Below are 17,274 nucleotides of genomic sequence, written 5' to 3'. Positions count from 1 at the left end.
AATCGCTCTACTATTAGCTAATAGCAAGAGTTGTCTGTTCAATTTAAAAGTATCAACGAAACCAGCCTCTTCAATGATCAGATTTTGGCAAAATACCAGAACAGCTGAGTGACACATTGTCGATTGTTTAGCAATTAAAGCCTCATTGGCGAAACGGCCTGTCATTTCAGCGTGTTTCGAAGCTGCAGCCTTAACGAAACGCAAAATAAGGACGAAATGGGATGAAAACGAATAAAACAGCGGTTTCCCAATTTAAATCTTTGAGCGCGATAGCACGTGGCGAAAGCACAAACAAGTTAGCTTCATTTCACACTCTTTTTACACGCCACAGCCGTCGCTGCTTAAATCTCTTTTGTCTTCATTATGCGAAAGAAAGATCTGACAGGCATCTGACATGCCTTACTTGTTCAGGTAGCATCCTGGTATGCTTTACTTATAGGTTATATGTCGCTTGTTTCGCTCAATCCGTGTTAACGTTGATGTATTGCAATGACATATGCTTAGCAATACTTGCTTGGTGTCTAGTTTGGGCACGAAGTAGGTGCCAGAATGTAGAGGATAGAGACGGCACATTTTTGCATCAGCATCAACCCATGATTCGCATATACATCCGAAGTTTCCATACAGGACGGAGGACACATGCATGATGATCCAGCATGCATAAAAAAACTCACTGAGGATGGCATATGCGTCCGTTCTGTTAGACAGGGGGTCTACGATCTCAATGGGCCTCTTAAAGGAATAGTGACAAGAAAATGCTTGGATTCGCCTCTTTTAAACTTCAAAAGGTCATCATGACAACAGTGTGCATCTTGCAGATGTTTAATTTATAAATAGGTCTTCAACTACATGTAACCAATATTTTTAAAAGAAGTTTTTTATTTCTATTTCCACCGCTAAGCGCCGGCTGTGACAATTCCAATAAGTTTTGGCCATGTGATCCATAACAAAACTTTCACATAAATACTGGTTATTCAAAACATGTGATTCCTTCTCTTCAACAGGTATGTGTAAGGATTCCTGCCGATTAAAAGGAGCAAAATAGTAGAGACTATTCTAGTTTTTGTGTGCCTCACGTGACTTAAGCCCGTCCGCCACCGACATCGCAACCACCACTCGGTGGCGATAACTGAGACGAAAATTTCCCCCAAACAAAAAAAAGTTATTTATAGGTTATACATTACTTTTTCGTGCGGTCCATATTAACGTTGATGTCTTGCAACACCATATATTTAGCAATCGTTACTTTAGTTCTAGTCTGTGCAAGAACGTAGCGCCAGAACGGAGAGCACGCAATAAGAGAGAGGGGGCAAGCGCCATTTGCAGCTGTGTATTCACGAGGGATGCCACCGAATGTAAAGAAAACGATTCAAGAAGGACAGGAGAAACCATATATGCGCACTAGGGTATGCAGGCAAGAGCGGTGGTATTTGTCAAGCAAGTTTCCACCACATTCTATCAAAAAATGCATAGTCATAGTAAAAACCGGTGGTTACATATTTTTTTAGAATTTTATTTCTTTCTAGCCTCACTTGTGTCTATCGGCGGCTGTAATAATAACCGCCTATGAAACAGTTATCACGATTTAGCAAGTGGCAGGGGATCACTTTTGCCGCATCATTTCAAAGCCTAGTGTGAAAGAGACGAGAACAGATCGAAAATGAGGCATGAGGATACTAGCATCTTAAACAGGAGTAAGGAGGAGAGAGCCCATGAACTTGTCGAAGAATTCAACATGAATGGAAACGGTAATGAATGTTTGAGCACCGCAGCTACTACTGTTTAAAATAATGATAGTGCAATTTAGATAGGTTTCTGTGAAACACTGGTGTAGCTGGCAGCTCTGCTGTGAATCGCATGCACTCTGATTGCATGTATGGCGTCTCCTCTCCCTCTTGATTGCTTTCTCCGTGTTCAATCGCTTCCTTATTGAATCAAAGCTGCAAATCTGCTCGTGTACCACTTTTCTGCGGGTTCTCTGCGTTTCCGAAGTCGTTTAACCAAAATATCCCGAGCATCAATCAAAAGACAGAACACGCACAAATATTTATTGTGTCTACACTTTAAATATCCCCTCAGAAATGCTACGAAAACGAATGGTGACATGACGCAATGCCATGATTATATATTTTGACTTCTTGATGAGGTGACAGCTGTCCAATTGGCGTCCATACTCAGACATCCTGACGGCTGAAATCAACGTAGTGACGTCTACATTCTGACGATACTATAGTATTGTTCACATCTCATTCGTCAAATTGTTCTACAGGTTTGCTCTTTTTTTCTACCTCTTATGGTCATAGGCGCTGAATAGCTGAATGAAGCCTCATATGAATTTTCTCTTTACACTTACTGTAGAGAATGGTGCAGGAAGTTTGTAAGGTTTCCTTATAAAGTTATTGACGCCTTTAATTTCATCCGCGTACGTTTCAACTAGATGTTTGAGAATTCGCGAACGGTAAAAACAATTATTTGAACTCAGTTGTAGCATTATTTTCCCATAAAAGGATCGCTGACGTGGTGTCGAAGGAAGAAATTAAAATATCGTTGTAACAAGGAACGCGGGTAGTGGACACCAACAAAGTTTGATTCTGAAACTGTTAGGTATGAGATCCGCGTTTGAAGAATACCGGCGTCATCTCCGTACAATCACTACCGGCTAACGTAGCATATTACCGTTGTCGTATTGAACTTTAATGATTATGCAGGTATAATAAAGAAACCACCCTAAACGCTAATTGCTTAAACAGCAAAAAAATAAATCACGCGCAGTCCTGTACGATGGTTAAACAAAGCGTTCCATCGCTGCCTCAGCAATCCAGCCATATTATAGGTGGTTCTATCATTTATCGCACGGTGTGACAAAAAGAGCGCCGCCAAGTTTTCAAAATTAAACATTCGGCATTTCTCTCTTTTTCTACGAATCTGCGAATTACGTTGTTAGCGATAACTCTCAAAGCCTACCGCGGCGAAAATATTACTGCTTAATCGGTTTCTGCTGAAAGAAAGGTAAGAAAAGCTGTACGCATAATTAAATTTAGCCGCATAGGAAGCTAAGATATTTCCCAACGAAATGAAATTAATTTATTTTAAACAAAAAAGAAAAAACAACAAATTTTGATAATCCTACGAAAACTGCACGTTGCGCAACTAATGGCGCTTTCTCTCGACATAAACCATTCCACCCAATTTACCTGGATCTGTGACCCGTTGTGGGTGCCTTATATAGTGTACCGGCTGTTCTGATGAAGAGCGGATTCAAAGGGTGGACGCCTGGTGGGTTTAAGTAATACATCTTACTCACGCGTAAAATCAGATCAGTACTAACTGAACGAGCTCAGTGAGGCGTGTTGTGTGATGCGGACGTGGATGCTAAGCTCAGTACCGTCACACCTGTCATCACAAGTCGGCCATAATACGTTCAGAAAATACCTTGCCTCTGTTACACTCAATCGTTTGTCGTGCTCTAGTCGTGTCCACTTCATGAGAGGACGTTCACAAATATTTTCTAATTCTCTGTATCAAAAGTAGAGCTAATTACGTACTGAACTCTCATAGTAGACTAAAGGTGGCCTTTCTTGTGATTTACTAGTCCTTCTGCATGAATTACCTAGACTCTCATCTTTTACTCACTCGCAACAAGCGCTCTGTATTGGCAGAATTTCCAGTCCGCTGAGCGATCGTTCTCCCTCCAAGAGAAACGTTGAGAGGTTGTATACATATAAGCTTATCCATTGATTGGAAAAGACCGCTAACGGCTACATAATTTCGTTTAAAACAAAGGAAAAATATGATTGCCGCCATATTTTCCGTCTGTCTTTAAAGAAAGACAGTGCATTTAAATTTCCCAATATTTGATGCTAAAGGCTGCCTCAATATTCTGATGTGCAAAACCCAATCTGCCCACAAAAGGATATTACAATCTATCTCGTAATGAGTTGAAACGCGATATCCGGAACAGGTGTGCAGCCTTCATCTTCTAAGATCTCGCCTTATACATGTGCTGGCAGGCACAAGTCTCTCGTGATTATGTCGTTGCCGATAATTGTGACTAAACAGAATAGCTTTGTCAGCACTCGCATACGTGTCTTTAAAGTAGGCCTATGGTGTTGCTGCAGCCATCATGGTCTCCACTCAGGCTTTTCTATGTTTCTCGCCTCCACTCTCCCCAAACCACACTGGGATACTCAGGAACACACGAGTGACGATGTGGTGACAAGGCGGTTACTTTCGGGACACCGATAACGAGGTAAAAAAGATATATGTGACCTTGAGTGGAACCTTTTAAACCTCCTGGCTTTGTGGGTGCGCACTGGTAACACAATTGTCGTTAGCGAACTGTTAACCGAATTAGTGGCCTGGAGGTATGAGTGTTTTAAAGCTAAGTTAAATATTGTTTTAGCTCCAAACACAGAATAATCAATATAATATTCGCAACTATTGTCTGCTATGACTGCGCTGAGAGAAATCCTGACTGCCACATGAAGTTTATTTCTATTTTTTTTAGAACGCAGCTCTGGCGCCCGTTCCTGCGTTTTGAGTCATCGCCGGCGTCGGCCTCTAACAAGCTCCGCCCCCCTTTCATCCCCCCAGCTCAGCCACCCCAGGTCCTCCGTGGCGGCGACCGCGCGTGCTATCTGATAGCTGCGCGCTCTCCGCCGTTCACTGCTTCGTATACACCCCCACCCGCCCTTTCTCTTCCTTGGTGGCGGTCAGGGTGTTCTCCGGTTGCCGAAGCGCCGGCTCGCTATCAGCGGATCGCGATGCGCGCATCCCAAGCCCAAACGCACTGTCAAGTTGTCTTCACTCGCTAGGGGCGTCAGCGGCATCAGTCAGTCACTGCTGTCTCTTCGTCGTGCAACGTTCCTAAAGACCCACACGCTGCCTCCCACAACCTCCCGATACCTTAATTGCCCTCTACATTTCTCCGACCACGAAGCTTCCTTCATAACAGTTAAAAACTGTTAGTGGAGTGTTCCTTAAAGGAATATGGGTGAAAAATAAAATCAGTTCAGTTCAGGCGTTCAGTCGTGTCCGACTCTTCGTGACCCTATGGACCATGTCACGCCACGTTTTCCGGTCTCTAACTATCTTCTTAATATCACATAGCTTCATCTGCAATGCCTCGAGAATGCCATCTAACCATCGCGTTCGCTACCTACCCCTTCTCCGGCGACCCTCAACCTTTCCCAACATCAAATCTTTCTCCAGCGACTCCTCTCTTCTCATCAGACGACCAAAGTAGCTGAGCTTTAACTTTAGAATTTGACCCTCCAATGAGCAGTCAGGGTTTATGGTCGACAATATCGACTGATTTGATCTTCTGGCAGTCCAAGGAACTCTTAAGAGTGTTCGCCAGTACAACAATTCAAACGCGTCAATTCTTCGGCGGTCAGCCTTTTTCACAGTCCAACTCTCGCATCCATACATCACAACTGGAAAGACCATAGCACGGGTTATACGGATCTTGGTTGGCAGACTTATGTCTCTGCTCTTTACTAGGCGGTCAAGGCTAACCATTGCTCTTTTTCCCAGAAGCAGGCGTCTCCTAATTTCATGGCTGCAGTCTCCTTCCGAGGTAATCTTGGCGCCCAAGAACAGAAAATCTGTCACAGCTTCCACTTCTTGTCCATTGATGCTCCAGGACTTGATAGGGCAAGACGCCATGATCTTCGTCTTTTTAATGTTCAGTTTAAGCCCAAACTTCTCACTCTCTTCTTGTATGCGCATCAGAAGTTTCTTGAGATCCACTTCACTTTCTGCCATTAAAGTGGTATCATCCGCATATCTAAGGTTGTTGATGCGTTTTCCAGCGATCTTCACTCCAGCTGAAGACTCGTTCAGACCGGCCTTCCTCATGATGCACTCTGCATATAGGTTAAATAGGCAGGGCGACAGTATGCAGCCTTGCCTCACCCCTTTCTCAATCAGAAACCAATCAGTAAGACCATGCCCAGTTCTGACTGTGGCCTCTTGCCCTTCATAAATGTTCCTGAGGAGACAGATGAGGTGAATTGGAACTCCCATCTCTTGGAGAGCTTGCCACAATCTGCTGTGATCTACGCAGTCAAACGCTTTCGCATAATCAATAAAGCAGAAGTAAATGGGTTTCTGGAACTCTCTTGCTTTTTCCATGATCCAGCGAAGGTTGGCAATTTGGTCTCTAGTTCCTCTGCCCTTGCGAAACCCAGCTTGCACGTCCGGAAGCTCCCGATCCACATACTGCTGCAGCCTACCTTGCAGGATTTTTAACATCACCTGGCTAGCATGCGAAATAAGCGCGATCGTGCGGTAGTTGGAACAATCTTTGGCACTGCTTTTCTTTGGAATGGGGATGTAAACTGGCCTCCTCCAATCCTGTGGCCACTGCAGGGTTGTCCAAATCTTTTGACATAATGTATGCAGTGTGTTAACAGCGTCGTGGTTGAGGTTTTGAAGCAACTCAGCTGGAATACCATCAATTCCGCTAGCTTTGTTCTTAGCAAGGCTCGCTAAGGCCCATTCAACTTCACTCTTCAGGATGCCCGGCTCGAGATCAGTAATCACAACCGTCCTATGTTGGGTTTGCACATCCGGGTCCTTCTTGTACAGTTCTTCTGTGTATTCCTGCCACCTCTTCTTTATCTCTGAGGCTGCAGTGAGGTCCTTGCCTCGTTTGTCCTTTATCACGCCCAGCTTAGCACAGAAGCTTCCTTTGATATCTTTGATTGTCTTATACAGAGCTCTTGTGTTCCTTAATTGGCTGTTGTCCTCAACTGCTTGACACTGTATGTTCAAGAAGGCATTCTTATCTCTCCTTGCTATTTTCTGAAAATCCGCATTGAGAACCTTGTATCTTTCTCTTTCCCCGATACCTTTTGCCATCCTCCTTTCCTCAGCTATTTGCAAAGCCTCTTCTGATAACCAGTTTGCTTTTTTTGCATTTCTTTTGCTTTGGAACTACCTTAGTAGCAACTTCTTGTATTATATCACGAACATCAGTCCACATCTCTTCGGGCTCTTTGTCTTCTAGATCTAATTCTTGAAATCGATTTCTCACTTCCACAGCATATTCTAATGGAATCTGATCCAGATCATACCTGAAAGGTCTTCTAGTTTTCTGCGTTTTCCTCAATCGAAGCTTAATTTTGGCAACAAGAAGCTGATGATCGGTGCCACAATCGCCCCCAGGCTTTGTTTTTACTGCTTGTATAGCGCTTCTCCATCTCTGCCGGCAAAGAATATAATCGATTTGATTCCTGTACAGACTGTCCGGTGAAGTCCATGTGTACAGGCGCCTCTTGTACTGTTGAAAATGAGTATTCGCTATGGTCAGGTTGTTTTCTTGACAGATCTCTACTAGCCTCTGCCCAGCTTCATTTGGCTCACCAAGACCGAACTTGCCTGTAATTCCGGATATTTCTTCACTCCCGACCTTAGCATTCCAGTCTCCTATGAGAAAAACGACGTCTGATGATGGGGTGCGGTCTAAAAGGCATTGTAGGTCCGCATAAAATCTCTCAACGTCAGCTTCTTCAGCAGCAGTGGTCGGTGCATAGACTTGGATAACTGTTATGTTGAAAGGGTGACCTTGGATCCGAAGTGAAATCATTCGGTCGTTTTTGGGGTTGTACCCTAGCACTGCTTTGCCCATTCTTCTGTTTACTATGAGAGCGACCCCATTCCTTCTCTTGGATTCGTGCCCACAATAAAAGACATAATGGTCGCCGGAGTTAAATTCTCTCATTCCGGTCCATTTGAGCTCGCTGATACCCCAGATATCAATGTTCAATCTGTCCATTTCTCGATTGACGACATCCAGTTTACCTTGCGTCATAGATCTTACATTCCATGTTGCTTTGTGATATATCTCCTTGCAACATCGGACTTTCCGGTCGCTTCCCGACACATCCACAACTGAGCGTCGTTTTGGCTTTAGCCCAGCCGCTTCATTCGTCCTGGAGCTACTAGGAATCGCCCTTTGTTCATCCCCAGTAAAATGTGGGACGCCTTCCAACCTGGGGGGCTCATTTTCCGGCGCCATATCGATAATGGTATTGTGACTGGCCATAGGGTCTTCTTGGCAGGAAATACTGGAGTGGGTTGCCATTACCTTCTCCAGTGAATCACATTTTGTCAGAACTCTCTGCCGTGACCTGTCTATCTTGGGTGGCCCTACACAGCAGAGCTCACGACTTCACCGAGTTTCGCAAGCCCCTCCGCCACGACAAGGCAGTGATCCATGAAGGGGGAAAAATAAAATAGTTGTCTCTAATTGTATATACATGTCTTGCTCGAAATTTTTGCCTTAATCTATCTAAAAAGATGAAACAGCTGATCAGCTGCGCTGAAATCTTATATTAGCAAGTACCGTAATCGTCTGTAAATTTTTTTCTATCTCAGTGACTGTAAGTATTAAATGAAAACTCCTAACCTGGCACCTCTACTCTGGCATATAAGCTTGACCTTGTTTGTTACTTTGCAAAGCTGTTCAAAACCGCGGGTTTCTTAACATATATTTTCACATTAAGCGGTTAAATCCGCTACATTTGCATAACAATTTTTCTTTCTCAAGAACTTTTCATATTAATCTCACATGATCGTCTCAGCCGTGTCATCGTGCTAAAAAGCACCTAGGCTCGAAGAGTCTACCCCTGCGTGGCACCTTCTAGACATTTGTTTTCGTATAGGACATTCCAGACAAACAAATAAACAAACAAACAAACAAACAAACAAACTGCTATCATCCATGAAGTTTACCAAAGCGCCTTCCACATAGTGTTCCGAATGAAGAGACCATTAGCTTAAAATAAGAGATTCTGTGTCGGAGGTGTCTATTTAAATCAGCCTTTTATTTTGCAGATCATGTGAATGGAAGTCTCCAATAGTTAAAGTGGTTTAGAATAGCTTCAAGCCATCCCTGAAAAAAATATTACGGGCATAACTGGTCTATAATAGAACCATATATAATTTTACCTTTTTGTGCTGTCATCCCTTTTATACACATTATAGTAATATGCGTATTCGACATTTTTACGTGTAATATACGCCACTCCAAATTTTTTGTTTTATTTGAAATACTATTGGTCCTACTAGACAGCGTACGCGATTTGTTCGCACTGTCCTTGATTTCCTCTTAGCTTATCACCGTACTATAATGTCCATGCGGGTGATTTGAATCGAGAGCAATAAATAGACAAAAAATGAACGGAAGCTGTGCCGATTGTCGAGAGCTCTGAAGGACAGAGGCATAGATTGCCCTTATGGTAGTTCGCTAAATGTGGAAGGAGAGACAGTCGCTTGTCGAAAAGCAGCGTCGAAGCTACCACCACCCTGTTTCAAAGGGGCGCACTTATAATCGATACATCCATCCATAAATGGCCGATAGAAGTGACTTGCTTTGTTATAATTGCCCGTGGCCCGCAAACCACATCCTCGGCGCATGAGAACGTCATTGATATATACGATTAGGCCGTGTACTTTCTCAAAAATGGGGTGGATATTTTTCGGAAATTATACGCTTTCTTGAAATTGATGTCTTACATCTAGTTGTGTTGTGCAAACTGTAAAAAACGGGGATTATCGTCGGAAATATTATCAAAGCACTCAAGAAGAAAACACGCACAAATTTTATTAGCTGAGAGAAAACGATATTAACAGTTTATTGAAATAGATACAAGCATTCTGCTGTCAGCTATGCTATTTTTAGTGCCTTTCTGTTGACACCACGCAATTTTTAGACTTTGTCAAATGTTTAGGGGAATCCCCCAAGGTGGAGTAGATTTGTAATAAGGGAGTAATTACTCATTGCATCCACCCAAGCGCAGCCATACGGCTACAAAGGAAAGCTATACAGCTTTCTCAGAAACTTCGTAGTTAAAGAAAAATTCGTCCTGATCCGGGAATCGAACCCGGCACCACCGCCTTTCCGGGGCAGTCGCTCTACCGACTGAGCTAACCAGGACGGTCAGCAGATCAGATGGTAGGGCGAGAGCGAATTGATCTATAACTCGAAGTGGGAATGGTGTTTGTCAAATGTTTAGGGGAATCCCCCAAGGTGGAGTAGATTTGTAATAAGGGAGTAATTACTCATTGCATCCACCCAAGCGCAGCCATACGGCTACAAAGGAAAGCTATACAGCTTTCTCAGAAACTTCGTAGTTAAAGAAAAATTCGTCCTGATCCGGGAATCGAACCCGGCACCACCGCCTTTCCGGGGCAGTCGCTCTACCGACTGAGCTAACCAGGACGGTCAGCAGATCAGATGGTAGGGCGAGAGCGAATTGATCTATAACTCGAAGTGGGAATGGTGTTTGTCAAATGTTTAGGGGAATCCCCCAAGGTGGAGTAGATTTGTAATAAGGGAGTAATTACTCATTGCATCCACCCAAGCGCAGCCATACGGCTACAAAGGAAAGCTATACAGCTTTCTCAGAAACTTCGTAGTTAAAGAAAAATTCGTCCTGATCCGGGAATCGAACCCGGCACCACCGCCTTTCCGGGGCAGTCGCTCTACCGACTGAGCTAACCAGGACGGTCAGCAGATCAGATGGTAGGGCGAGAGCGAATTGATCTATAACTCGAAGTGGGAATGGTGTTTGTCAAATGTTTAGGGGAATCCCCCAAGGTGGAGTAGATTTGTAATAAGGGAGTAATTACTCATTGCATCCACCCAAGCGCAGCCATACGGCTACAAAGGAAAGCTATACAGCTTTCTCAGAAACTTCGTAGTTAAAGAAAAATTCGTCCTGATCCGGGAATCGAACCCGGCACCACCGCCTTTCCGGGGCAGTCGCTCTACCGACTGAGCTAACCAGGACGGTCAGCGGATCAGATGGTAGGGCGAGAGCGAATTGATCTATAACTCGAAGTGGGAATGGTGTTTGTCAAATGTTTAGGGGAATCCCCCAAGGTGGAGTAGATTTGTAATAATGGAGTAATTACTCATTGCATCCACCCAAGCGCAGCCATACGGCTACAAAGGAAAGCTATACAGCTTTCTCAGAAACTTCGTAGTTAAAGAAAAATTCGTCCTGATCCGGGAATCGAACCCGGCACCACCGCCTTTCCGGGGCAGTCGCTCTACCGACTGAGCTAACCAGGACGGTCAGCAGATCAGATGGTAGGGCGAGAGCGAATTGATCTATAACTCGAAGTGGGAATGGTGTTTGTCAAATGTTTAGGGGAATCCCCCAAGGTGGAGTAGATTTGTAATAAGGGAGTAATTACTCATTGCATCCACCCAAGCGCAGCCATACGGCTACAAAGGAAAGCTATACAGCTTTCTCAGAAACTTCGTAGTTAAAGAAAAATTCGTCCTGATCCGGGAATCGAACCCGGCACCACCGCCTTTCCGGGGCAGTCGCTCTACCGACTGAGCTAACCAGGACGGTCAGCAGATCAGATGGTAGGGCGAGAGCGAATTGATCTATAACTCGAAGTGGGAATGGTGTTTGTCAAATGTTTAGGGGAATCCCCCAAGGTGGAGTAGATTTGTAATAAGGGAGTAATTACTCATTGCATCCACCCAAGCGCAGCCATACGGCTACAAAGGAAAGCTATACAGCTTTCTCAGAAACTTCGTAGTTAAAGAAAAATTCGTCCTGATCCGGGAATCGAACCCGGCACCACCGCCTTTCCGGGGCAGTCGCTCTACCGACTGAGCTAACCAGGACGGTCAGCAGATCAGATGGTAGGGCGAGAGCGAATTGATCTATAACTCGAAGTGGGAATGGTGTTTGTCAAATGTTTAGGGGAATCCCCCAAGGTGGAGTAGATTTGTAATAAGGGAGTAATTACTCATTGCATCCACCCAAGCGCAGCCATACGGCTACAAAGGAAAGCTATACAGCTTTCTCAGAAACTTCGTAGTTAAAGAAAAATTCGTCCTGATCCGGGAATCGAACCCGGCACCACCGCCTTTCCGGGGCAGTCGCTCTACCGACTGAGCTAACCAGGACGGTCAGCAGATCAGATGGTAGGGCGAGAGCGAATTGATCTATAACTCGAAGTGGGAATGGTGTTTGTCAAATGTTTAGGGGAATCCCCCAAGGTGGAGTAGATTTGTAATAAGGGAGTAATTACTCATTGCATCCACCCAAGCGCAGCCATACGGCTACAAAGGAAAGCTATACAGCTTTCTCAGAAACTTCGTAGTTAAAGAAAAATTCGTCCTGATCCGGGAATGGAACCCGGCACCACCGCCTTTCCGGGGCAGTCGCTCTACCGACTGAGCTAACCAGGACGGTCAGCAGATCAGATGGTAGGGCGAGAGCGAATTGATCTATAACTCGAAGTGGGAATGGTGTTTGTCAAATGTTTAGGGGAATCCCCCAAGGTGGAGTAGATTTGTAATAATGGAGTAATTACTCATTGCATCCACCCAAGCGCAGCCATACGGCTACAAAGGAAAGCTATACAGCTTTCTCAGAAACTTCGTAGTTAAAGAAAAATTCGTCCTGATCCGGGAATCGAACCCGGCACCACCGCCTTTCCGGGGCAGTCGCTCTACCGACTGAGCTAACCAGGACGGTCAGCAGATCAGATGGTAGGGCGAGAGCGAATTGATCTATAACTCGAAGTGGGAATGGTGTTTGTCAAATGTTTAGGGGAATCCCCCAAGGTGGAGTAGATTTGTAATAAGGGAGTAATTACTCATTGCATCCACCCAAGCGCAGCCATACGGCTACAAAGGAAAGCTATACAGCTTTCTCAGAAACTTCGTAGTTAAAGAAAAATTCGTCCTGATCCGGGAATCGAACCCGGCACCACCGCCTTTCCGGGGCAGTCGCTCTACCGACTGAGCTAACCAGGACGGTCAGCAGATCAGATGGTAGGGCGAGAGCGAATTGATCTATAACTCGAAGTGGGAATGGTGTTTGTCAAATGTTTAGGGGAATCCCCCAAGGTGGAGTAGATTTGTAATAAGGGAGTAATTACTCATTGCATCCACCCAAGCGCAGCCATACGGCTACAAAGGAAAGCTATACAGCTTTCTCAGAAACTTCGTAGTTAAAGAAAAATTCGTCCTGATCCGGGAATCGAACCCGGCACCACCGCCTTTCCGGGGCAGTCGCTCTACCGACTGAGCTAACCAGGACGGTCAGCAGATCAGATGGTAGGGCGAGAGCGAATTGATCTATAACTCGAAGTGGGAATGGTGTTTGTCAAATGTTTAGGGGAATCCCCCAAGGTGGAGTAGATTTGTAATAAGGGAGTAATTACTCATTGCATCCACCCAAGCGCAGCCATACGGCTACAAAGGAAAGCTATACAGCTTTCTCAGAAACTTCGTAGTTAAAGAAAAATTCGTCCTGATCCGGGAATCGAACCCGGCACCACCGCCTTTCCGGGGCAGTCGCTCTACCGACTGAGCTAACCAGGACGGTCAGCAGATCAGATGGTAGGGCGAGAGCGAATTGATCTATAACTCGAAGTGGGAATGGTGTTTGTCAAATGTTTAGGGGAATCCCCCAAGGTGGAGTAGATTTGTAATAAGGGAGTAATTACTCATTGCATCCACCCAAGCGCAGCCATACGGCTACAAAGGAAAGCTATACAGCTTTCTCAGAAACTTCGTAGTTAAAGAAAAATTCGTCCTGATCCGGGAATCGAACCCGGCACCACCGCCTTTCCGGGGCAGTCGCTCTACCGACTGAGCTAACCAGGACGGTCAGCAGATCAGATGGTAGGGCGAGAGCGAATTGATCTATAACTCGAAGTGGGAATGGTGTTTGTCAAATGTTTAGGGGAATCCCCCAAGGTGGAGTAGATTTGTAATAATGGAGTAATTACTCATTGCATCCACCCAAGCGCAGCCATACGGCTACAAAGGAAAGCTATACAGCTTTCTCAGAAACTTCGTAGTTAAAGAAAAATTCGTCCTGATCCGGGAATCGAACCCGGCACCACCGCCTTTCCGGGGCAGTCGCTCTACCGACTGAGCTAACCAGGACGGTCAGCAGATCAGATGGTAGGGCGAGAGCGAATTGATCTATAACTCGAAGTGGGAATGGTGTTTGTCAAATGTTTAGGGGAATCCCCCAAGGTGGAGTAGATTTGTAATAAGGGAGTAATTACTCATTGCATCCACCCAAGCGCAGCCATACGGCTACAAAGGAAAGCTATACAGCTTTCTCAGAAACTTCGTAGTTAAAGAAAAATTCGTCCTGATCCGGGAATCGAACCCGGCACCACCGCCTTTCCGGGGCAGTCGCTCTACCGACTGAGCTAACCAGGACGGTCAGCAGATCAGATGGTAGGGCGAGAGCGAATTGATCTATAACTCGAAGTGGGAATGGTGTTTGTCAAATGTTTAGGGGAATCCCCCAAGGTGGAGTAGATTTGTAATAAGGGAGTAATTACTCATTGCATCCACCCAAGCGCAGCCATACGGCTACAAAGGAAAGCTATACAGCTTTCTCAGAAACTTCGTAGTTAAAGAACAATTCGTCCTGATCCGGGAATCGAACCCGGCACCACCGCCTTTCCGGGGCAGTCGCTCTACCGACTGAGCTAACCAGGACGGTCAGCAGATCAGATGGTAGGGCGAGAGCGAATTGATCTATAACTCGAAGTGGGAATGGTGTTTGTCAAATGTTTAGGGGAATCCCCCAAGGTGGAGTAGATTTGTAATAAGGGAGTAATTACTCATTGCATCCACCCAAGCGCAGCCATACGGCTACAAAGGAAAGCTATACAGCTTTCTCAGAAACTTCGTAGTTAAAGAAAAATTCGTCCTGATCCGGGAATCGAACCCGGCACCACCGCCTTTCCGGGGCAGTCGCTCTACCGACTGAGCTAACCAGGACGGTCAGCAGATCAGATGGTAGGGCGAGAGCGAATTGATCTATAACTCGAAGTGGGAATGGTGTTTGTCAAATGTTTAGGGGAATCCCCCAAGGTGGAGTAGATTTGTAATAATGGAGTAATTACTCATTGCATCCACCCAAGCGCAGCCATACGGCTACAAAGGAAAGCTATACAGCTTTCTCAGAAACTTCGTAGTTAAAGAAAAATTCGTCCTGATCCGGGAATCGAACCCGGCACCACCGCCTTTCCGGGGCAGTCGCTCTACCGACTGAGCTAACCAGGACGGTCAGCAGATCAGATGGTAGGGCGAGAGCGAATTGATCTATAACTCGAAGTGGGAATGGTGTTTGTCAAATGTTTAGGGGAATCCCCCAAGGTGGAGTAGATTTGTAATAAGGGAGTAATTACTCATTGCATCCACCCAAGCGCAGCCATACGGCTACAAAGGAAAGCTATACAGCTTTCTCAGAAACTTCGTAGTTAAAGAAAAATTCGTCCTGATCCGGGAATCGAACCCGGCACCACCGCCTTTCCGGGGCAGTCGCTCTACCGACTGAGCTAACCAGGACGGTCAGCAGATCAGATGGTAGGGCGAGAGCGAATTGATCTATAACTCGAAGTGGGAATGGTGTTTGTCAAATGTTTAGGGGAATCCCCCAAGGTGGAGTAGATTTGTAATAAGGGAGTAATTACTCATTGCATCCACCCAAGCGCAGCCATACGGCTACAAAGGAAAGCTATACAGCTTTCTCAGAAACTTCGTAGTTAAAGAAAAATTCGTCCTGATCCGGGAATCGAACCCGGCACCACCGCCTTTCCGGGGCAGTCGCTCTACCGACTGAGCTAACCAGGACGGTCAGCAGATCAGATGGTAGGGCGAGAGCGAATTGATCTATAACTCGAAGTGGGAATGGTGTTTGTCAAATGTTTAGGGGAATCCCCCAAGGTGGAGTAGATTTGTAATAAGGGAGTAATTACTCATTGCATCCACCCAAGCGCAGCCATACGGCTACAATGAGTAATTACTCCCTTATTACAAATTTTTAGACTGCTCGCTCAACATAGCACTTCACGATTGTAATATAATATGTTTTAAGATTCCTAGTGTATTACGGCTACCGTCCCATGCATTCTGTTTCCAAAACAAAACTTTGAGTTCAACAGCTCCTTAATGCATTGATGGCACCTGTGAAACTCCCTTCCATATTGCATTCGTCATGGACTACGAGTCTATCATCTGTTTATGTCGACTGAACTCATCCGGCAACTCCCCTAGCATGTCTTCTACTACTGCTTCCACGCGGAATTCAGGAGTGTCATCTCGGAATGAGTTCTGGTAACTGCGAAACATGACTTGGGAAGAGGCTGGCAACAAATTTCAGCAAATAATCCGATGCTGCAGCAACGGAGATGCTAGCAGGTGCGTTTCAGAGTATATATCGTCTTCCTTAAACAGCTACTTTTGATTGCCCGCTATCCCGACTCTTTACTCTGAAGGGAAGGAAATGGGCAATTTTTTTTCGTCAAGAATGGGTTTAGGCTAGCACGAACATACCAAAAACCGCCGTTTTTCAGTTGTAACCGATTCCGTAGTTTTTTTACAAAAGGATGTTTATGCGCTTTTTTTTTTAATTTTTGCTGAAAGAGGAAAGTACACGGACTGGTTTTAAGACATCGTGGCAGTCATTGCGTCCTATCGTTTTCCGAGGCGTCGCAAAACTTTTTTGTGAGTTCACAGCTATTTTTGCTCTTATATCGAGTTAAACCTTCAGTTAGGGTAAAAGTACGTCCTGCACAGTTCTAACCAACCGATATATTGTTTTTTTTTAAAACGCACGACTCAGCAAGAACCGCAAAACTTGCATCGCTTGGCATGTTTGCGTAGTCAAGGCGAAAACCATGGTATTTACAGGCGCTCGCCGTAGTTTTCGGTTGAACGGCCGTAAAAGAAGGTTTTAGTACTAGCCATTTCAGGCAGACGGTTACTGCCTCCATTAAATGGCAATAAAGATTTTTCGAAAGACAAGCTTCATTGTAACTACATTATATGTTTCTGTAGTCAAGCTTTTGTTTGCGGTTTTATTTGTATCGGGTTGACTACCTATGGAGCACCTGATTTTCTTAGTGCAATGTAAACTAGCCCTGGAAGTATTTTACCACATACAATGAGCTTATAGATAGAGTAACATCTAGACAAGAAACTGCCCTGGCGACCAGGAAGGATAAATAAGCCATGAAGCTCAGTATTCGATGACTGAACAAACTGATTGATTAATCCCTTAAATCTACATCCGGGAACGCTAAGAGCTTGTGTGCGCAGGGAAGCGTTGTTTCAAGCTAAAGTGAACGGCCTAAGGAGTAGCGTAGGTTTTGTTCATGGGGCCCTGTTCTTTACTTTTGCTTATAACCGGTACTTTATCATACCTTAATGCAGTACATTTTGTTTGTAACTCAGATAAGACGGCTTAAATGATTTGTGACCGA

The 17,274-nt window shown here is 45.0% G+C and overlaps 20 non-coding genes across 20 annotated transcripts; all 20 read right to left on the bottom strand.

The window, feature by feature from the left end:
* Nucleotides 1–9,869: 9,869 nt before the first annotated feature.
* TRNAS-GGA (transfer RNA serine (anticodon GGA)) lies at nucleotides 9,870–9,943 on the bottom strand. Its single transcript has one exon. It is a non-coding gene; the product is annotated as a tRNA-Ser (tRNA).
* Nucleotides 9,944–10,154: 211 nt separating this feature from the next.
* TRNAS-GGA (transfer RNA serine (anticodon GGA)) lies at nucleotides 10,155–10,228 on the bottom strand. The gene has a single exon. It is a non-coding gene; the product is annotated as a tRNA-Ser (tRNA).
* Nucleotides 10,229–10,439: 211 nt separating this feature from the next.
* Nucleotides 10,440–10,513, bottom strand: TRNAS-GGA (transfer RNA serine (anticodon GGA)). Its single transcript has one exon. It is a non-coding gene; the product is annotated as a tRNA-Ser (tRNA).
* Nucleotides 10,514–10,724: 211 nt separating this feature from the next.
* TRNAS-GGA (transfer RNA serine (anticodon GGA)) lies at nucleotides 10,725–10,798 on the bottom strand. The gene has a single exon. It is a non-coding gene; the product is annotated as a tRNA-Ser (tRNA).
* A 211-nt stretch (nucleotides 10,799–11,009) lies between these two features.
* TRNAS-GGA (transfer RNA serine (anticodon GGA)) lies at nucleotides 11,010–11,083 on the bottom strand. The gene has a single exon. It is a non-coding gene; the product is annotated as a tRNA-Ser (tRNA).
* Nucleotides 11,084–11,294: 211 nt separating this feature from the next.
* Nucleotides 11,295–11,368, bottom strand: TRNAS-GGA (transfer RNA serine (anticodon GGA)). The gene has a single exon. It is a non-coding gene; the product is annotated as a tRNA-Ser (tRNA).
* A 211-nt stretch (nucleotides 11,369–11,579) lies between these two features.
* Nucleotides 11,580–11,653, bottom strand: TRNAS-GGA (transfer RNA serine (anticodon GGA)). The gene has a single exon. It is a non-coding gene; the product is annotated as a tRNA-Ser (tRNA).
* Nucleotides 11,654–11,864: 211 nt separating this feature from the next.
* On the bottom strand, nucleotides 11,865–11,938 carry TRNAS-GGA (transfer RNA serine (anticodon GGA)). Its single transcript has one exon. It is a non-coding gene; the product is annotated as a tRNA-Ser (tRNA).
* Nucleotides 11,939–12,434: 496 nt separating this feature from the next.
* Nucleotides 12,435–12,508, bottom strand: TRNAS-GGA (transfer RNA serine (anticodon GGA)). The gene has a single exon. It is a non-coding gene; the product is annotated as a tRNA-Ser (tRNA).
* Nucleotides 12,509–12,719: 211 nt separating this feature from the next.
* On the bottom strand, nucleotides 12,720–12,793 carry TRNAS-GGA (transfer RNA serine (anticodon GGA)). Its single transcript has one exon. It is a non-coding gene; the product is annotated as a tRNA-Ser (tRNA).
* A 211-nt stretch (nucleotides 12,794–13,004) lies between these two features.
* TRNAS-GGA (transfer RNA serine (anticodon GGA)) lies at nucleotides 13,005–13,078 on the bottom strand. The gene has a single exon. It is a non-coding gene; the product is annotated as a tRNA-Ser (tRNA).
* A 211-nt stretch (nucleotides 13,079–13,289) lies between these two features.
* Nucleotides 13,290–13,363, bottom strand: TRNAS-GGA (transfer RNA serine (anticodon GGA)). Its single transcript has one exon. It is a non-coding gene; the product is annotated as a tRNA-Ser (tRNA).
* Nucleotides 13,364–13,574: 211 nt separating this feature from the next.
* Nucleotides 13,575–13,648, bottom strand: TRNAS-GGA (transfer RNA serine (anticodon GGA)). The gene has a single exon. It is a non-coding gene; the product is annotated as a tRNA-Ser (tRNA).
* A 211-nt stretch (nucleotides 13,649–13,859) lies between these two features.
* Nucleotides 13,860–13,933, bottom strand: TRNAS-GGA (transfer RNA serine (anticodon GGA)). Its single transcript has one exon. It is a non-coding gene; the product is annotated as a tRNA-Ser (tRNA).
* A 211-nt stretch (nucleotides 13,934–14,144) lies between these two features.
* TRNAS-GGA (transfer RNA serine (anticodon GGA)) lies at nucleotides 14,145–14,218 on the bottom strand. The gene has a single exon. It is a non-coding gene; the product is annotated as a tRNA-Ser (tRNA).
* A 211-nt stretch (nucleotides 14,219–14,429) lies between these two features.
* On the bottom strand, nucleotides 14,430–14,503 carry TRNAS-GGA (transfer RNA serine (anticodon GGA)). The gene has a single exon. It is a non-coding gene; the product is annotated as a tRNA-Ser (tRNA).
* A 211-nt stretch (nucleotides 14,504–14,714) lies between these two features.
* TRNAS-GGA (transfer RNA serine (anticodon GGA)) lies at nucleotides 14,715–14,788 on the bottom strand. The gene has a single exon. It is a non-coding gene; the product is annotated as a tRNA-Ser (tRNA).
* A 211-nt stretch (nucleotides 14,789–14,999) lies between these two features.
* On the bottom strand, nucleotides 15,000–15,073 carry TRNAS-GGA (transfer RNA serine (anticodon GGA)). Its single transcript has one exon. It is a non-coding gene; the product is annotated as a tRNA-Ser (tRNA).
* Nucleotides 15,074–15,284: 211 nt separating this feature from the next.
* On the bottom strand, nucleotides 15,285–15,358 carry TRNAS-GGA (transfer RNA serine (anticodon GGA)). The gene has a single exon. It is a non-coding gene; the product is annotated as a tRNA-Ser (tRNA).
* Nucleotides 15,359–15,569: 211 nt separating this feature from the next.
* Nucleotides 15,570–15,643, bottom strand: TRNAS-GGA (transfer RNA serine (anticodon GGA)). The gene has a single exon. It is a non-coding gene; the product is annotated as a tRNA-Ser (tRNA).
* Between the last annotated feature and the right edge of the window lie 1,631 nt (nucleotides 15,644–17,274).

This window comes from Amblyomma maculatum, chromosome 9 (assembly GCF_055883805.1).
Source record: "Amblyomma maculatum isolate TAMU_Amacu chromosome 9, ASM5588380v1, whole genome shotgun sequence".
In the NCBI taxonomy this organism is placed as follows: domain Eukaryota; kingdom Metazoa; phylum Arthropoda; class Arachnida; order Ixodida; family Ixodidae; genus Amblyomma; species Amblyomma maculatum.
The sequence above is the reverse complement of the archived record's forward strand: the minus strand, read 5'-3'. Positions and strand labels throughout refer to the sequence as shown.